Below are 20,548 nucleotides of genomic sequence, written 5' to 3' on the forward strand. Positions count from 1 at the left end.
GAGAGAAAGTTAAATGACTACTCTGCGTATTCCCTCTCACCCTCCCTTCCTTTCTCTAAGGGCTCCTCCTTTGCAGTGTCACAGTCCTGGTGATAGAGGAGAAAGAGGAGGAGAAGAGGAAATTAAAAAATGAAGCAAAGTTCTTGAATTAAATGTTTAAAGATAGGTCTTTGTTTAAAGCAAAGCCTGCAAGGCAGAGGAGAAGTTGGTTTGTGAAAGAGGAAGGTCAGCAGAGAGGCAACTCCAAACATCAGAGATGAAGAGGAGGCATGCAGTGAGAAGAGGGGAGTGTGAAACAGCTGCCTGGGGGAGCTTAAAAGGGATGCTCAGCATGCTCAAAACACTCTAATTTTGCCACGGCAGATCTTCTTGTGCCAAATTCCCACACAGAAAAATCCCAAGGACATCAAACTGACCTGGGTATCATTGATTTTACTTGTCTTGCTTTCTTTCTTCACTGCAAGCCAGATTTAGCTTGTAAACAGGTTTTCTTTTTTTGATTATATATTTTATTCGTTATAAGATATTTTTAATAGTTGGACAATATGAAGTTTCCCCTTGAAGTTACTACACAGTTCCTGCTGGATTAAAACTGGATATTTCTCCATTTATTGGTAAATTGCCAAATGCTGTTACAAGGAACACTCAATTGTAATGAACTTTCAGTCAGGGTCCCAAGGTGCTCATCAGAGAGGTGTACGTATATATATACGTTAAATTAGGCAACAGAAGAATCCTGTGCTGCATAAGATCTGCTCTAAAAGCAGAATTTCCAATCTGGAGGGAATTCTTATATATTTCAACTTTAATTTCCGTCCTAAAACAGGCCAAGAAATCAAAATATCAATGAAGTAAATTGGTGGAACTCGAAGTTCAGAATAATTTAGGTTTGGAAATGTATACAGACTAAATGCTGATGCTTTCAATTGAAAATATAATGGTCCCAGGTTGAAAAGTCCTGGAATATGATCCTCATCTTACATGGATAGAAATCAAGAATAATTCTGCAAGAAGTCCATGAAGTTACAGTGCTGTAAGCCTTCACGTGGGTAATAAAAATACTCAGAATTACAAGTACTTTGTAAAGCCAAGTACTTTGGAAAGTGCAACTCTTTCAAGTTTCAGGGCACAAAGCAACTTAGGAATTAGGAGGAAAGTTTCACGGCTCATCCCCAATGCTCCAGCACTGAAGGCCAGGCAGCCGCAGCCTCACCGGGGCCATGGGGAGTGTGGCTGATGGCTGCTCAGGCTAAACACGGGAGCAGCTATGGTCTCTTTTATTTAGCAGAAACTGGAAACTTGGCCCCACTTGCAAATGGGATAGTCGACACAGTTCAGGGGCAGGGTCCAAGCTGTCTGCTGGGCTCTTCACGTAGCTGGTAGACCCAGGCAGAAGGCAGCAGTCTGCTCTGCAGTGTTCTGTGCACGCAGAAAAGTAGTGGTAAATACTGGCTGGCAGAGGTAGCTCTGGCAACGAAGCCCCAAAGAAAGCAGAGACAAACTGTCTGTGCACTGTGCTGAACGCAGAGGGCTTGGATCTGTAAGCAGAGAAACTCTCTGGATGCTTGACTCCCCTTTGGGATCCAGGAAACAAGAATTTAGATATATTCATTGTGAGAGATAAGAAGTGCCGCCAAAGAAGGATGCCATTCCACTATCAGCTGCTTCTTTTACTAAAGACAATTCAAAAACCTCCTCCTGCTCGGTGTTTTTTTTTTTTTCCTATTTGTTTTTTAAACAAGATTCTTTCAAAAGGCTATAGCCTTCAGGCTGCGAGCTAATCTTTAACTACCCACTTAATTTTTCTGAGCCATCTGGCATCAACCATTGTTGGAAGCAGTTGCTTTGTCAAAAAAAAAAAAACAAAACATGGATGTTCCCCTGCAGAGTTGTTTCCATAGTATACTTGGGGATTGCTGGAGCTCTGGTTAAGGCAAGCAGCCATCTGCATCACCAGAGAACCACTGCCACCAAAATCACCAGCTGGTTTAACCTCTCTGAATGTGACTACATCTGGTGTTTGTAGAGCCTTCTGAAGGCCGGGTCTGCAGGCACTTATTTAGGGTCCCACTCAGGGATTAATTCATGGATCTTATTTGAGACCACAATCAGATCATTTGAAATATGCTAATGGCTTAAGTATTAGACCGCAAAATAAAAGGAAAGATTTGGGGAAATGAAATTTTAGAATTTTTTCTAAGGAATTTACAAAATGAAAACCCAGTAGTGAAAGAACAAACACTGCATTTTCCATAGAAGCTAACATACCAGTCCAAGCAAGAATGCAGAAACCAACAAACCAATAATTTTCAAGATAATTTCAGAACCAAGTTGAAAAAAGTAGCCAAGCATCTTGAAGACAGCAGTTTTGAAGTGATCTGCTCCTCACTAATCTCTATCAGTCACCATCTTAGTGAGAAAACACAAAGGAAGGGTCAGTCAAGATTCCCATGGAATGGCCAGCATTGTTCATTCCTCCCTCTTTTCCAGCAGCGAGCTTCCTGAGCTGTCCCCATCCTACAGCCTCCTCCAGCCCACACAGCAATTGCTGTAAAGTCAAGCACAGTAACGCAACAACAAATAAAACAAAACAAAATTTAACGTCTTTGAAATCTCTCACAAAATATGGCCAGCTTTTTCCACAAAATTCTACCAAAACTTCACAAATCTCAGTGTAGTGTCTCAACTGTAATATTATTTCTCCTGCCTAGAATAGGAAATAGCATCCATTTCAGGAATTGTTGAGAACGCTGAAAAATCCAGAACTAACAAAATGTAATGTAATCAGAACCAAAAGAAAAAAATTTCCAACTTCACAAACCAGCTGATTGGAGCCAAAATTCAAAGCAATGATATTTACTGAAGAAAGGGAAAGTCTGACCTAATCTCACCCAAAACTTAACCACACTGTCTGGACTCAACAGGGTCAGGTTATTTTCCCGTAGTATCAACACTGCATCTGGAACTGGGAGGAATCATGACTGTCAAAGATGACACTAATTTTCATTCCATTTTCAGTACAACTTTCACATCAAAGTGATCGTTACACTTCAATAAAATTGTTTGATCTTTTCGATGCTCAGCTGAATAGAATCATCATATCTTCCTAGCCACGCGCAAATGAGAACTTAAATTCAGAATGCCTGTTGCTGAAGAGATTGTTTGCTATTTTTACTCCAGTTACTTTCTGATTTAAAAAGAAAGCAGAATTTACCCTGTTGAAAACAAAAGAAACGTTGCTTAAAAGTATGACAAGATACATGCATAAAGCATGAACTTAACAGAATACATACAACAATCTTCACAGCAACCTAATGAGTGCCAGAAGTGGACTCGATACAAAACAGCAATGACAACCCAACCTGGTAGATACATTATGCAGACCCATTTCAGGGATAGGTTTCAAGAAATAAAATCATCTGATTAAAAAGAAAAAAAAAAATGTATAAGGAGAGGGACAAAAAATGAGGTGTGCATGGAGCAAATGGAGATAGCATTAGAGAATGAACACAACATAAATCAGCTAATAATTTGGTTTAAAAAAAAACCCACAATCTTGCAGGTTTACATTCTGAATTCTCTAAGCCAGCAGTTCTTGTGCTGTAATGAGCAAACTACCAGCAGCTAACAAATCTTTGGTTGTTGCCCGCTGTTGTGGCTGGCTATCATCTTTCTTGTCCCAGATGTTACATCACACTGAAGTTGTATTTAATAGATGTCAGACTAACAAAAACAATCAGTACCATTGCTACAGAGATATTTACAGAAGTGCTCATGAAAAATGAATCAGATCAAAGAGCTGAGAGTAAAAACTTGTTTTACCTCTCTATCTATACAGAGCGGTCCATATTAAAAAAAAATTAAATTAAATACATCTCTTTTGTCTGTTCAAAAATTCATGTTTGCAAAATTTGCATCAGCAAGCTTGAACACTCAACTGGAGACCAAACCGCAGCTGATATATCAGTCAACACAGCATTTAAAAGGAGTTCACAAAGGAAAAAAGTAATTTTGTCTCCTGGCTTAGAGAAATTCCTGGCAAAAGCAAAAACTATGCTCGACCCCCAAATAACCAAATGTCCATCCACTGCATATGGAAATTATTCTGCCACCATTTTATTGCTCTAGCAGAGGTGGCGCATGGCCCTTTGGAAGCTTTGGCTCTTCTCAAAGGCTATTATTTTAAACATTTTCATACTAGGAGCTGCATAAAGCTGGCAATTTTGGAATTAGAGTGCAGTGTGGGGAATGTCACTTTGAAATCATTTAGCTCAGTTCATTTCCTTTTCAAGCGCAATAGAAAGCAGATGGAGCAGGGAGGGCCAACATGCCACAGAAGAACTCCCCAGGCCTTGGCCAGTGCTCTCCTCCCCAAGACTAATAGAGACGTCACCAAACCCTCACAGAGTTATTATCCATTAGAAGTACATGCTAGAATTCAGCTAGAGTCCTGGGTCCTGGTCTTTGGAACAAGATGCCTCACTCCAAGGTTTATGTTACATACTGAACGTGAGACCTAAATTGCCAACAAGGTCACCAGGGACACAAAACTCATGCTGTAAGAGCAGCGCAGAGAAGCTGACGAGAGGTCAGAGGAGCACAGCTGGAAGATTAAGTGCTTTGGGAAAGAGAGTCATGATAGAGAAAAAGGCCTCTAAACACTTGTCCACTATGAAGGAAAGGCTGCTACTAAAGACAGCTTTGCCATATGCAGCAAGAGTTAGACAAGAGATTGTAAGCTTGATTAGCATCAAGGATGTATTGAGGTTAGACATGAGTGGGGGAAAAAAAAAGCATAAGAGGAGTGAAGCACTGCAGCCTTTTGTAGTTGACGCTGCATCACTGAGGTGTCCTTGAGGAGTTACAGGAATTTCTCCCAGGGACACTCCAGCAAAGTGTGATCTTGCCTTAGAATGAGGGGACGACATCCAGGGATCCTCTCCAGGACATCCCTTGAATAGTTTAACAGAGCCTGTTAGAGCTTGTGCTTCATGTCTCTGATACAGAGACAGAGGGGTTCCCAAAATAAAGTAATTACACGAGAAACAAATCCAAGTGCTGGAGGTGCCGTAAGTTCTAACAGAGACATTGGGACTTAGAAAGTCCAAATCTATTCTCTGTTGAGACATCAGGAGAATTATTCTGCTCTTATCGTCTCCCTCTATATTGTGACAGTATTCAGAACGTGTATTGCACAGGCTTCATGTCTCACTGTGCAGGACTACATGCACCAAACAACAACTAGAGTCCAGCCCACAGACATGGGTTCTGAACCTACACATGCACAGCTCCAATTTGGTCCACACGCTGTGCTCAACACTTGTTTTTCTCACAGCATTAAAAAGCACATTACAAGCAGGTCATGCTTTCAGCTTTCTGGCAACTGTTGTCCAATAGGCAGACAACAGCATTCTGATCACTGCTTCCACTGATTTCACCACTGCTGAACCTGTTCCTCATAGTCATACAGCCTTGGGTACTACTTCACTCATGTCAACAAAGGATAGCTGTCCAAAGTTGATGACACTGGCATGAGACAGTGCCATTTGTTCTTCATGCCAGTGTCTTCATGCTGCTGAGGAGATGTTGGATATAGAGATCACGTGCCCTCGGGAAACTATGCATATCACTCCAAAAACAATGTCTTATATTTATTTACATGGAAAATACTACAGATACAAAGATCACAATAACACCATTTGATAGAGCAAATTCTCAACTACAAAACACTACTTACAGAGTCATCAATAGCTACGCATTTTTGCCGCTGATGAACAAGAGCCTACATGCCACACAAAAATCTGCACCAGTGGTGAAGAACCACTGTTGCTACTGCTGAAACAAACCACCCGCCACCTCAATGTGTTCATATCCACTCTTTGATCTCAGTAAGCATCCAGTAAGTATCAGTGAATGCCAATAGGTGCAATGTTTTCTTCATAGAGGAATGTGACACCTTTGCTTCATATGCACTTCCATGTCAGACACCATTTTGTCATCAGACTGCCCCTCTGCTGCCATCTATCGCATGGCCACAAAACATAACAGAATATTGTTGGGAAGGTTCAACCTCTACCGCCATACCACCACCATCTGCCTCTGAGTCATGTATCATCATAATACAATAGGAGGCATTACTTTTGGAACGGCGCTCATAGTTTGTGCTGCACACCTAGAATAACTTCATAAAATGGTTTAAGTTGAAAGAGACCTTAAAGACCATCTAGATCACCAAGGAAGACAACATTTCTGGATGCAGCAGGCTTCAAGGCTTCCTGCATCAAACATCATCAGTCCCTTTCCCTTCAACAAACCAGTAACAACAGAGGAGATCACTGCTGCCACTCTGGAGAATTTTACGATTCCGAGTTCTCACCAGCTGCTGGCAACAGTTCAGGGTTGGACATTACCACCATAGGCACAATTGTGATAAAGGTCTGTGAGATTGGTCACTTTGCTCATTAAATATCTGCACTGAAAACATCAGTCGGCTCATACAGACGTATGTCACATGTACATTCTCCAGACATTCAGGCAAACTAATGCACTTGTAATATTCACAAATACCTCAATCAAAAAGTCTGTTGCTCTTCCCTTATCTAAGCTCTAAGGAGAAGATTCAGGAAAAAAAATTATACCAATCACCAGCAAAAGGGAAGTTATCTGAAACTCTTCTCTGTGCCATGGGAGCTGAAGTTCTTCTTCTATCTCAGATATTGACAGACAAACACTTTTCCACACCTAGACAAACTCCACTTACTATCTCCCGCAGTGAGTCAAATGCCATATCAAGACAAGTATGGGTCTGGTGGCACATTTGCTTCCAGCAGAGCTAGCTGACAACCAGGGAAGTCAAACCAGACAAGTCATGTTTTCTGCCACTTGTATTACATTAATAAGTCACTCATAAACCAGGTTGCCAAAAAGTAATACCTGTATTTTACCTTCTCCTCACACACCCTCCACAGGCAGTATCCCTTTCCAGCACATCTATCAGTCACACAGGATGTACACAGGTTTCTTCCCAGCTCCATACCAGCCATGTGGAGCTTCAGTCCCTCTCTGGATGTGGAAGATAACACTAAGACCATCAAGTGTACTCATAAGTCCCAAATCTCCAAGAGTCATCATGCATTGCTCCCCCACTTTCTTCTTCCCACACTCTTGTCTGCTTCTTTGAATTGTGCTTCCACATCATCACCCTCTTTTCTTAACCATTACTATTGCTATGCAGAAATCTACCCTCCTATCACCCTACTTGATCTACAGTCTGCTTGATCTACAGTAGGCCATGGATATCCTAACACTGCAACACTGCTGCACACAATTAATACCATAAAAACACACTCTTACATAGAAAAGCCTCGGTGATAGTAAGCAAAAGAAAAAAGAAATAACATAAAAAGACTTTCTCACCAGCTTATCCATAGCCACATCCTGTTGAGGTTTGCAGGGTCAGCCTGCCTGGCTAGAGCCTCAGCTGCTTCAGTCAGCATCTTCCAGACTCTTCATTGGCCCCAGGTGTCTCTCTTACACCTTGATGAGAACAGCTCTGGCTTTTGGATCTGTGTTTCTGTTTCAGCCTTGTTGTAGGGGTAGGACTGAGCATGGCCAGGGCAAGAAGCAGCCTCACCAGACTGGGAAGACACAATTGCTACCACGTAGGCCCATCTCCTCCAAATAACCTCCATCACTGTTTGTTCCAAGAGCTGACTCTCATCTCCCCTGTTGCTTCATTAACTGGAGCTCATAAGATGATATGAGGTACTCCATCAAACATCACTTGGAGAGGTGGTGGCCTCTGGAAATAGTCTCAGGGAGGACCATGCTGGGCGCAGGGTGTCAAATGTGGCATTTCACTGTGTCACTGGAGAGATCTCAGGAGCAAACTGTCCTCTTGGAATTTGTTTTTAAGCAATTCTGTCGATTCAAATGGGAGTCTAAAAGCAACCTAGTAGAAAGAAGAAAGGAGCAAGTAGTGTAGATTCACTATTCTTCCACTGCCTCGTCTATGAAACTAAGTTAATTACATGATCTTCCTGAAGAGGAGTAGTTGAGAGGATTATAAAAAGAGGTAAGACAATAAGCTCCAAAATAAATGTTTAAAAATCTTTTTTTTCAAATATATGAATATGTATTAAAATGTATAGACAATAATTACATGTCTATTAAACTGAGTTATTTAAATGAGTGCTTGGCAAATTAACATGTAGAATATGAATTAGAACCCCTAATTCTTCTGAACCCAAGAAAGGCTGATTTAAAATTTGTAAATGTGTAGAAGATGGCTTCTGAGAGAATAAAAAACATTTCTGTGTTCTGAAAAACAAGCAATGAGGATGTGACAACACATGAAAAATTCCTTTAACTGTACCTCTTCTCAGCACAGTTTGCAGGACCTGAGGCTTCCCCAGTGACAGCTGCTTTTTGAGCTCCCATCTAGACAAAAGAATATCTATTTGTCCTGTCTTGCTTCATTTCCATATGTATTCTCCTTCTGTGGATTTCATGGCAGCTCTCTCTCGTCTGGTCCTGTACCCCAGCAGAATAACACATATACAGTGAGTTCCCAGGCCAATGCACTTAGAGCAGGCAATGCTGTCAGAAACAGAAGCATCTCTATCCTCAGCAGTTTGTGGTCTTGATCTCAGCAGGCTGCAACAGTGTTTGAGGCAGGCATGCAGGGGGGACAGAATGATAGAGGCAAGTGAAAAGTAAATGAGAAGCAAGTGAAAAGTCTGAGCTAAGTCTCCTGAAAAATCCTTGGAAAATTAGAAACAAGCAGGTTTCGCAATGTGAAAAGAACATGTGAGGCTTATTGGGGACATGCATGTAGAATTATAGAATCCTTAGAGTTGGAAGGGAGCTCTGAAAGCCGTCTAGTCCAACCCCCCTGCATTGAGCAGGGACACCACAGCTAGATCAGGTTGCCCAGGGCCTTAATCAGCCTTGTCTTGAAAATCTCGAAGGATGGGGCATCAACCACATCACAAGGCAACCTGTTCCTCACCACCCTCACTGTAATTTTTTTTCTTTTTATCTAACCTAAATCTATCCTCTTTGAGCCTGAAACCATTTCCCCTTATTATGTTACCACAGACCCTGCTAAAGAGTCTGTCCCCTTCTTTCCTGTAACTCCCGTTTAGATACTGAAAGGTTTCTATCAGGTCTCTTGGAGCCTTCTCTTCTCCGGGCTGAACAGCTCCAGCTCCTTCAGCCTGTCCTCGTAGGAGAGGTGAGTCATTTTTGTGGCCCTCCTCTGGACATAATCCAACAGGTCCATGTCCCTCCCTCCTGTACTGAGGACTCCACACCTGGACGCGGTACTCCAGGTGAGGCCTCAAGAGCACAGAGTAGAGGGGCAGGATCAGATCTCTTGCCCTGCTGGCCATGCTTCTTTTGATGCACCCAGGATATGGTTGGCTTTCCGGGCTGTGTGGGCACATCGTTGGCTCATGTCCAGCTACCCCTCCACCAGTACCCACAGTTCTTATTTGTCAGGGCTGTGCTCCATCCCTTCATTCCCCAGCTTGCATTGGTAGTGAAGGTTACTTCAATCCAGCTGCAAGATCTTGCATTTTGATTTGTTGAACCTCATGAGGTTCACCTGAGACCACTGCTCAAGCCTCTCTAGGTCCCTTTGGATGGCATCCCATCCCTTTAGTGTGTCGACCATACCCCACGGCTTGTCATCAGCAAACTTGCTGAGGGGGCACTCGACCTCACTGTCAATGTCATTGATGAAGATATTAAAGAGCATCAGCCCCAGCACTGACCCCTGGGAGACACCACTTGTCAGTGATCTCCATCCAGACATTGACCACCACTCTCTGGACTCAACCCTGCAGCCATTTCTTCATCCATCAGACATTTCACCCATCAAATCCATACCTCTCCAATTTGGAGAGAAGGATGTTGTGGGGTACCATGTCAAAGGTTTTACTGAAGTCAAGATAGATGACATCAGTGGCTCTTCTCTTGTCAATTGATGCAGTTACACCACTGTAGAAGGCCACTCGTTTGGTCAAGCAGGATTTGTTGCTGGTGAAGCCATGCTGGTTCTCCCGTATCACCTCCCTGCCTTCCAAGTGCCTTAGCATAGCTTCCAGTAGGATCTGTTCCATGATATTCCCTGGCACAGAGGTAAGACTGACAGGTTGGTGGTTCCCGGGGTCATCCTTTGTACACTTTTTAAAAATAGAAGTGATGTTACCTTTTTTCCAGTTACCAGGGACTTTACCTGATTGCCATGGCTTTTCAAATATCACTCAGAGTGGCTTGGTGACTACATCAGCTAATTGTAAGGACCATTCATGTTTGTATGCCTACCTAGTAGTGGGATAGATGCACATGTACACTTACATGAGTAGCAATAATATCCTGGCTCTATTTTAATGCCACATGAAAAGTAAAGCAATTGATGAAATATATGAATTTGTGTGTGGAAACTGGCATAAAAGAATAAACCTGCACAGACTCAGTGCAATTCTTCACATTTGAAAGAGCTATTAGACTAGATATAGATGCAAGTAGAGAAATACAGCAGACAGAAGCCACTCAATAGCATTCAGGGAAATCAACACTCATGTGAAATGCCAACATCCTGGGCTAAACATCTTGTTAGAAGTGATTGAATTCCCAACAGCTGTGTCAAAATGCATTCACTTGCAAGTGTTACTTGTGGATAAGCAATATTATCTTGTTATCGTTGCTATTTATGGCAGCATCCATAACATCCTCACTTCTTTCCAAACATACTGTTCTCCAAAGAGCCTGCTGCAACTCTTTTGTGGCTGTGAATGTACAATTTTCTATGATTGTCCAAGCTACTGTAGGCTTCAAAGTTCAAAAGTAACCAAGGTGGGTATAATCAGAGTTAAACAACTCAAGGATTACAACAGCATAAGAGATATAAAAGCAATCCAAAACCCCATCCTGTAAGCACCATTTACCTATTGGACAAGATTTTTAATGTTGAATAGAACACTTGAATTTGAATTCATACCTGAATTCATAAAAAACACCAAGTATTCCATGTTTGCACTGACAATTTTATTTTTTATTACTGTTACAGTTTTTGTGGGCAATAAAATAATCAAATACTTCTGGGAATAAAAAGTAATAAGAGGAAGCTTAGAGATTTAGAGAACAATATTTCAGGAATTTTGCCTCAAATAACCAGGTCTTTTTTTGTGTGTGTGTACATAGAGTATGCACAAGAAAAACTGTGAGTGTCAAATAGAAAGAAACATATTTCTCATTAGGATAGTGCATATCATACTGTCAAAGGATTTAAAAATCAAAGCATTTGTTTGTCATTTTAGTTTAATATAACAATAGCTGTCAAAACTGCTCATTTTGCCTGCTAGTGACAAATTTACTGAAATTTTGCAGCACGAGGCAAATAACATGGCACCAGTTCCTCCAACTTTTATTTCACTCTGCTCTAGGCAGTATTCCTACTTGTTTTTTTGCGTGAGCTTTGCCTGAATGAGGGCTGAAAGTTTCAATTTCTAACATTAGACAGTTTTAGCATTGAAGATTCACAGAAATCCCATTTTACAAAACATGTTGGGTGACCAGAATGGTGCAGACTTCAAATTTTATCTCTGAAATGCCAGGCTCATTTCTTACAGAGCATTGCAACATACAAACTAACTATATCCTTGATGAAATTCCCTTGAGGTCTTTGAGGTCACCCCCAAGATTAAACACTGCCTGACCTTTTGCGTTCAGAGCTCAGAAGCGCTGTATTATGACGCCTACTACGCCTTTGGAGATGTTGGTCTGTTCCACTAAAAACAAACATCTTAGACCTCGTCCCTCATGGGAAGAACTCCGATGAAGCAACTCTCTGTTATTACCTTGTACAGAGACTATACAGGACCATGTTCTGGCGACAGAGACAACATAGATAAAGCTATCACTCAAGTGCAGCCTTGAGTAACGGCACATTTTCCCTCACTCAAAATGATATTGCGATGCAACTAAGGGAAATGTGTTAGGAGCTTTGTGCTGGAAACAGGTAGAGTGGCGGATCATGAAGGTAGTGGTTAGAGCAAAGTACTTCATAAAATCATAGAATGGCTTAAGTTGGAAGGATCTTATAGATCATCCAGCTTCAACCCCCTGCCATGGGCTGGTTGCCCTCCATCAGACCAGGCTGCTCAGGGTCCCAGCCAGCCAGCTCTGCTTCTGGGAATGAAGCATCCACAGCTTCTGATTTGACTCAGCTGCTCTTTTTAGTCTCCTCCATGCTACTGATTTGTGCTGAGATTTGGAAAAGTCTTTTATGGTAAAGTCTATAAACTAGAGCCCTTCATCTAACTGCTCTGCCGCTGCCTTTCTGCAAAGAGGAGGTTGTAGCAGTTCATTATGTCCTAATACTTTTACTGTGTTAGCTGCTGGTGTGTACAGTTAGTGCATCTTTTTGAACATGTACCCGTAATTTTTTTTTACGAGAAACATCTGTAAATGAACATATCCATGTAGATGCTGGGACTCAGTAAGATTACAGAATGTGAAAAACAGTATGAAATCTATTGAGCGTAGCTCCTCTGACTGGAGCCTTTATGGCAGCTGTGTGGACTGACTCCTCCCTGAGCTTTCACTCCAGGAATTATTTCTAACTTGGCATCCTGAAGTCAGTACTGGATTCCAACCTGAAAAGAAAAGCAGAGTTAGGCAGACACACAACTAGCCTCCTTCAAGCATTCAGAGTATTGTGCATGTGATAAAGGGTTGGATAAAACTGTGGCAACAGTCTGCTATCTTTCAAGGCTCAGGAAAATAAACCACAAAGGCAATTCAACAAAGTCCTCTTTGTTCCTGAATAGAACCAACAAAATGAAAGGAATCTGGTGGACGAGAGAAGGCAAGAAAAGGTTTACTGCAGGCAGCAAGTACACACAGAATCGTCTTTGCTGGCTTCTCTGACAGAGCAAGTGCATGATTATCACATGAGCCTCTCAAAGACGGGAATTAAAGGGGCTGTCACATCGCTTAAGCTGCACTGAGGTCAAAGGAGTTCGGACTAACCGAGGTCAGCCACACGTGGCCCGGGAAGTAGGGGTCTCATTTTTTCTAAGCAACAATTGTTCAGTTTGATAAAAATAGATGCCTGAAGCCTGCAATGGCTTGTAAAGCTGTCCCTGTAGGCTGGATTCCCACAAAGTGCAGTATATCATCAGCAGTGCTCTGAAAAGAACAGAAAGACAATGAGGCCAGTCAGATGGTCAATAGAAACAAGCACAGAGGCAAAACACACAGAGGAGGTCACCACTTTTCTCTGTCACCCCCCTAGAAGAGCAAGGGGAAAAATAACAAGTCTGAAATATTAGTGCACAAGTATAATAAAATGAACATGGAAACAGGTGCCAGCAATATGACTGTATGGGAGCCTGCTGCTCGCTTCCACGCATTACTCCATGAACTGTGTCTCAGACAGAGACCCCACCCCACAGGTTGCCAGTGATGCCAGGGCTATGAAGAATGCCCCTGTGATAAAAACAGTGCCCATTCTGTCCCATGCTCTCTGTCCCCTTTCAGTTTCCAATTCACATGATTCAGCTCTAAAAGGAGCACTGAACTCGTCACCAGGAGTATCAAATTTCTTCACAGTTTTGATGAACCTTTTGCTGAAAGTAGACAAAAGAGAAATGAACAGTTGTGTAGCCAAGCGTAGCATATCTGGGTATGTCTTGCGACTCGTGTTTGAAAGCAGGATTGATGTTCCTCTTCTTCACTGGGCAGGTACAGAAAAGCAGCCTCTTTTTTTTTTCAACCTTTCGAGCAAGTCAACACAAAAACATAGTACAATCTTCATCATCGTCTTCATTTCGTATATAACCAAGCTCAGGATGCTTCTGTGCTTGCTATTACACAGCACAGATTAAGTGATTGATTCTGCCCAGAAAAATTATTCTCATTTCTGTATCCCCATTTCTGAATCAGAATTTTCCATGTTGAGATTATTTGTGACAACAATACCAAAATTTTAAGATACATTCTACAAATAAAGCCTATCCCCACCTTCATTACTCACACAATAATATCATGTCTTCCATGTAAACAAACTAAGTATATGTGATACAGATAGAGTGAATGTAATGGGATTTGCAAGTACTGCTCTGTCACACATTTTTATTCACTAAAATAAATCCTGAGATCAAACCAAATAAGGAAAACTGCAGGTTCGCCACAGGATCTTCACTGATATGTTCAAGCTGATAGTGAAGAATGAATCTGAGCAAACAAGTCCTTAGGTAAGCTCAATTCTCTTTTACAACCTGGTAATGACTATGTGTTGACCTGTCCTTGAGGAAAGAGCCTTTAATGCAGCTTATCTAGCCCAGAAGACCTCCCATTGTCCTCAGTGAGGTCTGGGTCAAAAGTCAAATTGAAAACTCCAAACACACTATCTGTGCTTGACAGGCTTTAAACTGGAATTGACGTTCAATGTCCAGTGCGCCGTAAAACACAGCAGTAAAATACACAGCAATATAAGTCCTGGGTAATTTGCTCCAGGTAGCCCTGCCTGATTAGACCAGATGGACCTGAGGACCCTTCCAACTTCATCCATTCTGTGAATAGTAGAATTTTTTAATTCATTTCCATTCTTTTGTTCCAATTTTACTGTGTTTTTTCCTGCTCTGGTGTAAGGCTTGAGATGTTGATGCAGTTGTGTACTTCCTTGGGTATAGAAGGAGATGTAAATGCCTTTCATTAGTCTGTTCATTTTCCCTTCTGTACTTAGAGGGGTGAGGCCACACCTTGAGTACTATGTTCGGTTTTGGACCCCCTCACAATAATCAAGGCCCTGGAGTGTGCCCAGAGAAGGGCAACAAATCTGATGAGGGTCTTAAGAGGAGGGGCTGAAGGAACTGGGATTGTTTAGTCTGGAGAAGAGTAGGCTCAGGGGAGACATTATTGCTTTCTGCAATTACCTGAAAGGAGGTTGTGGCCAGGTGAGTGTCATCCTTCCTCAGAACTATATAAGATTATAGGGAACGGACTCAAGTTGTGTTAGAGGTGATGCAGGTTGGGCATAGGAAAACCTTCTCCAAAAGAGTGGTCAGGCACTGGAACAGGCTGCCCAGGGAGGTGGCAAAGTCACCATCCCTGGAGGTATTCAAGAAACATTTAGATGTTGCACTAAAGGACATAGTTTAGTGGGGAAATATTGGTGGTAGGTGGATGGTTGGACTAGATGATCTTGGAGGTCTTTTCCAACCTTGGTGATTCTATGATTTTTAGGCCTGATAAAGGACAACTGTCCCTACTGATGCTACCCTGCAAGATTCCAAAGGAAGCAACACAGAGCAGATTCCCAAAGCCAGCACCTTCAGTCCTAGTGAAGGGGATGGGTAAATCCTCATACACTGGAATTTGGACTTTCTGATGCAGCAGGTATGCTGTTGCTTTTTGGTGGGGAGAAAGATAAGGAGCAGGCACTCAATCACGTACATCCTGGAGGAGCTGAAGGGCTTGTGTTGAAGGTCCTGGAAGTGTTCATTACTGACCCCTTGATCAGTGACAAAGCTGCAATCCACCAAGCAGCAGGATTCTGTGTCAAGCATACTCTATGGAAAAATTCTGGTTTTCCCTGTAAGGAAATTTATTGTATCTCCAAAGTGATGGGGAGTAGCATGGAGTTCCATTTCTGTGTGTTGTCACCAACTCCTCATCTCAGCATGTCTTGCTGGTAACTTAACCACCCATTGCAACAAAGCACTCTTGGTCTTTCACACCATGTTAAAGAAAATAATCAACAGAGTACTTAAACCATGTTTGGCTTCAGTTCAGTTTTCAACTGAGTTCAGTAGTAAAAAGAAACCCCAGTAGTTCTACTTCACCACAGCTAGTCTTGCTCAACGTCTAGTATTAAGATAAATTATGTTTTCCAGTGTGTAGGATGAAATAAGAGTTGATATCACAGCAGGTTGATTTTGTCAAATGCTATTTACATTAGATAGCAAATCTTTTCTTTCATAGAAGGAACAATTTTGAAAGTAGGTAATGAAGCTGATGTTGGGGATACATCACTTGGGACCACGATTCATGATCCATGTAGTCTTAGTAAAAAATATATCACTTTCTCAAACAGCTTTTAACAGGGACTTTGGCAGAATCTTTTTTCTTCTAAATGATAAATGATCAAATCCAGTTCTACAATATAATTTTCAGTCATCGCTGTTCACTGTTCTTTTATTGCAAGTATGCGTTGGCATGGTTTAAGAACCACTGAAGTATTTAGTAGATGTTTAAAAGTAACAGCTATAACTACTACACTAGATACAAATAGAAGATGACTAGATGGGTTGCTGCCTTTAGAAGAAAAGTGTTTTATGGAGAAGGATTTAAGATAAATAAGATTATAGATGCAAGTGTTCCATTATTCTCAACATTTCAAGGGAGAAAGAAGAATGGGTTTTAAAGTTAGGTACAAGATAAGAATATTTCAATAAAAAGATAAGGATACAGTTAGAGAGAAACTGCAAGTTGCTCAGCCCTTGGAAAAGTCAAGCCACTTGGAAAACCCTACCTGTTTAGGTAGGGTTTCTTGATTCTAATATCCCAAGGGTGAGCATTTTGATTGTGATTCCAGGTCACAATAAGATGCTAGTCGTGGAAAATACTGCATTTTCCACCCAGATGGAGAAATGAATGGGAAAGGTGTATGACAGAGTGCCTCTGATCCCTTGAGATCTATCCAAGATCTTATGAAATCAGTGGAAAACTTTCCATTGAGTTGAACGTGCTCCGGATCACATCCTTTTAGAGCATGCTTTGTTGTCAAGCCCTTCTTCCCCACTCTGTTGCTCAATTTGCTTTCTGCTGATGTTAGGATTCTTTTTTTTTTCCCAAATATTAATAAATCTGTATAATCTTTGAGCCTTTCTTCTGTGTCACTGCTTCACTGTATGCATGACTGCATGGTTGAGAGCTGCTCTGGAAATTACTCATGAAAATGAATTGCCTGGTCATACCACAATGGTCAGTATCTGTAGGCTGCAGCATCCCCCCTGTGGGCCATTGTAGCAGATCATAAAATCTCATTTCCAGGAAAGTTTCAAAACTTTTATTTTATAAGGAACATTAATTATCAGAATCCAAATGACTTGTCCCATTTCTCCATCCACTTCCTCTCTTTTTCTCCTCATCAGACGTGGTAGATTGGAGGCAAGTGGCAAGAGATGACATTTCAGGTTCCTGGTTTTATGTCCCTGGTTTCATATCAAAGTCAGCTGAAGTGTTTAAAAACAACAGGACTCATGAGCCTAATGCCCAAACCAATATTTGCATGCAATCATTTCTCATTGTTAAAGTTTTGTAACAACAGCTGATTTACAAGTCTGACACTTAGGCAGGCATATGCTTTGGCATTCTACAGGCTTCCCAAGACTCATACCCTGCAGCACTGCTTGTTGACCTCTCCTTCCAACACAAGGCTTTGAGGCATCATCACAATTGCCAAACCACTTTGGACCTACATGGTTGTGAAAACACTAGTCATACCCCCATCTGAGCTTCCATTTTTTCATCTATAAATTATATTCTGTAGAGACCAGAACTTTCAGGAGGTACTTACGAGTTCTTACAAAGCACTTACCTAGGAAAGGTTCTCATATCCATGGTGAGACTTGAAATACATCGAAGAACAGGAAAATTCTCACCCCGCCCAGATGACCACCTGTTGTCAAGACACTGATGACACGGGAATCCACATTTCAAGCTTCTGTCCTGCAAGATGTCTGAATATCAGAATCCTGCATCTCAGGCAAGATTCTGGCCGCCAAATTGTCACGTATTCTGAACAACAACTTCCTCAGTCTCTCCTGTTGGACCCGTTTCACTTTGTATAAATAATTAAACATTAATTGGAACAAGGACTTGAACTTAGACTGCCCATTGGACTGTTGCACTGGTCTTTCTCCAGACCAGAGGAGTAGGTAACTATTTGTATAAACTTGGTAAGTTGCAGAGCAACAGAAGTTCCTAAAGGGATCCCAAAAACTCAGAAAGAAAAGCCCAAAGACTTGTGGTAAAATCATTCAGTAAGCTACAGAACACACATTTTTCAGTCCTTGACCAGAATGAGGCAGAACAAGGAATATTGGCTGCTCTGGGGAAGGTTTTGCCGAATCTTCTTCACAGGTCATGCTTCCATCAGGTTTTGAAAAGAGATATTATTTAAAAGTCAAACTTTTTTTTTCTTGAAGTGAAAAATAGTTCCTACAGTTACAAAATCCTCTAATAAATCCTCTGCATTAGGTTGAAGGCGTTAAGAATCTTCAGCACCATAATTGCTAGATTCTTAAAGTTTCTAAAACCTCTGGCTCAGACTCTCACTGTTCCAGCTCTGAGTGATTTGTTCCTCTGGCACTCTTCTCAGTTTTGCTGGCATTAGTCAAATGATGACTTATCACATTTAGTCACATTTAGTCATACAGAAAGATAAGTGAAGGTAATCAGATAAATTCAGTGATTAGAATAAGATTGCCACAAAAGAAAATACAGAAGGTAAGATAAAAACTGGGGAGGCTGAGTCCTAATCAGTTTACCTACTTGGTAAACAACGTTCCATAATAACATAAATGTTTATTTTTGTTAGTCAAATACATTTATTTTCAAACAGCTTTTTCATAAGGATTAGGAATTAAAAACTGTATTTTAGATAACAGACTCTAGAAGCAGCTGATATCAAAATCAGCAAATTGGTATTCCAGTAGAAGGTGCAAGATTCTGCTTTTTTCTTTAATGTCATATAATATTTCATTTTCATAAACATATAAATTCAGTTAAGAGTTAACCAGCTAAAATATACAAATACACGGGAGGTTTTAAAAAGAACTACAACTTCAAAAGCAGCTGGTTTAGGAGTCATGACCTTATTTTTTGCAATGACTTATGCATCATGAACTTACGTAATTGGCAAAAGATAACATATCACACTCTCAGTTTTATGTCCTTGGTTTGACAACAGTGTCAATTGAAGTATTTGCTAACTGAAGAACTATCAGAGCCTCATAGCTGAAAATGTTTTCATTCCAAAACTGATGTTTGTACCAAATCATTTCCCCTTTATTTTTCCTTTTTAACATTGCTAAATTCAGAATCAGAAATGAATAGGAGTATTCAGATAAATTTGGACATCAAGAATGTTTCTGAACATTAGTTATCCTAGTGAAATAGAAATATTTGAGAAATAAAAATATATATTTTTCTAACTCTAATGTCATCAGAAAGCACAAAAGTACACATACGAAGTGGATGCAGAGGTCTAAATCTTTAGTTGTTGCCCTTTGAGTGGGAGTCAATGGCAGTGACTAGGATTTTAAAGCACTCTCACAAGCTAAGTTTGAGTCCATTTCTTCCTTTTCCCAGCAACTGCTTTAAGCACTAGCCATGAGGCTGGGCACTTGTACCACCCACTGAAAACATCCGTCCTCCTGAGGCACTGAGATGTTCAAAAACTACAACAGGAAATGCATATTTTAACCAAACATTATGGAAATGGGAGAGGTCTAAAATGTCATTAAGTTAAGGTGCTTAACATCCATCTGAACTGGCAAAAATGGGCTTATTTTCTTGAGGTTATTTTTGGACAGATCTGAGGCTTAGGAGTAGGATTTGTTTTGGTTTTAGCTGTGATTTCTGAATTTTGGGGGGAGCAGTTTTGCTTTGAGACATTTAATAATTCACAGCAATATATAGCATGGGGGAAGAGAATGGCTCCAATTTTGTCAATTTGCAGTTTTCTGCAAATTAGAAATTATGACAGGAAACAATTATATGCCATTAGTTCAATAGAGCATTTGCTATTTTATCTCATCTGAAGCTGAATTTAAGTGACCTGAAGAGAACTGGTTACATGTCTTAAAATCTGGCTAACAGTGAATTATCACTGGCAAAGTAGATTATTTGGTGAAATCTATAGACACTATTTTAATTCAGTGCAAATGAAAACTTTCAGTACCCGTGAGAGTAAATTGACATCAATGAATCTCCCTGATGTAACTAGACTAGGAGAAGAGAATAAGAATCGTAGCAAACAGCAGGAAAACAGACAAAAAATTCAATCTGGAAAAACTGAAATTGATATGCAGAAGAACAAGAGACACACATTCAACAGATGGAAGAAACGTAAGGAGATGCAGTGCTGAAAGAAACCACAAACATTGCATGAAGGATAGCAGTGTCACATATCCAGAAAACAAAGCTCTTCCGAGCTGTTACTACAAAGGTCATCACTCCATAATAGATACGGTGGTGCACTTTGGAATCAGAGGAAACTTGCCTTGAAGGGATGTCATAAACTACCAAATCCTTTCCTGTGTCTCTACACGCAAACAGCTACATTTATCTTATTCCCAAATGCTTATAAAATAGGCTTTTTTCAAAAATACAAAAGTCTTCAGATCATCTTACTACGTTCTGGTGCACACAACAAAGCAGTCTCGGACTCACAGACTTTCAGACAAAACTGGACCAACCAACCAATAGAGGCATCCTGGTTTGGTTTTTTTTTTGTTGTTTTTTGCTTTTT

The 20,548-nt window shown here is 40.9% G+C and overlaps 1 long non-coding RNA gene across 1 annotated transcript; it reads right to left on the reverse strand.

Moving 5' to 3' along the window:
• Window positions 1–11,865: 11,865 nt before the first annotated feature.
• LOC109367881 lies at window positions 11,866–15,121 on the reverse strand. Its single transcript, XR_004159977.1, has 2 exons — window positions 13,039–15,121; window positions 11,866–12,662 (listed from the first exon to the last, which is right to left on the reverse strand). It is a non-coding gene; the product is annotated as an uncharacterized LOC109367881 (long non-coding RNA).
• Between the last annotated feature and the right edge of the window lie 5,427 nt (window positions 15,122–20,548).

Source organism: Meleagris gallopavo, chromosome 5 (assembly GCF_000146605.3).
Source record: "Meleagris gallopavo isolate NT-WF06-2002-E0010 breed Aviagen turkey brand Nicholas breeding stock chromosome 5, Turkey_5.1, whole genome shotgun sequence".
Taxonomy (NCBI): domain Eukaryota; kingdom Metazoa; phylum Chordata; class Aves; order Galliformes; family Phasianidae; genus Meleagris; species Meleagris gallopavo.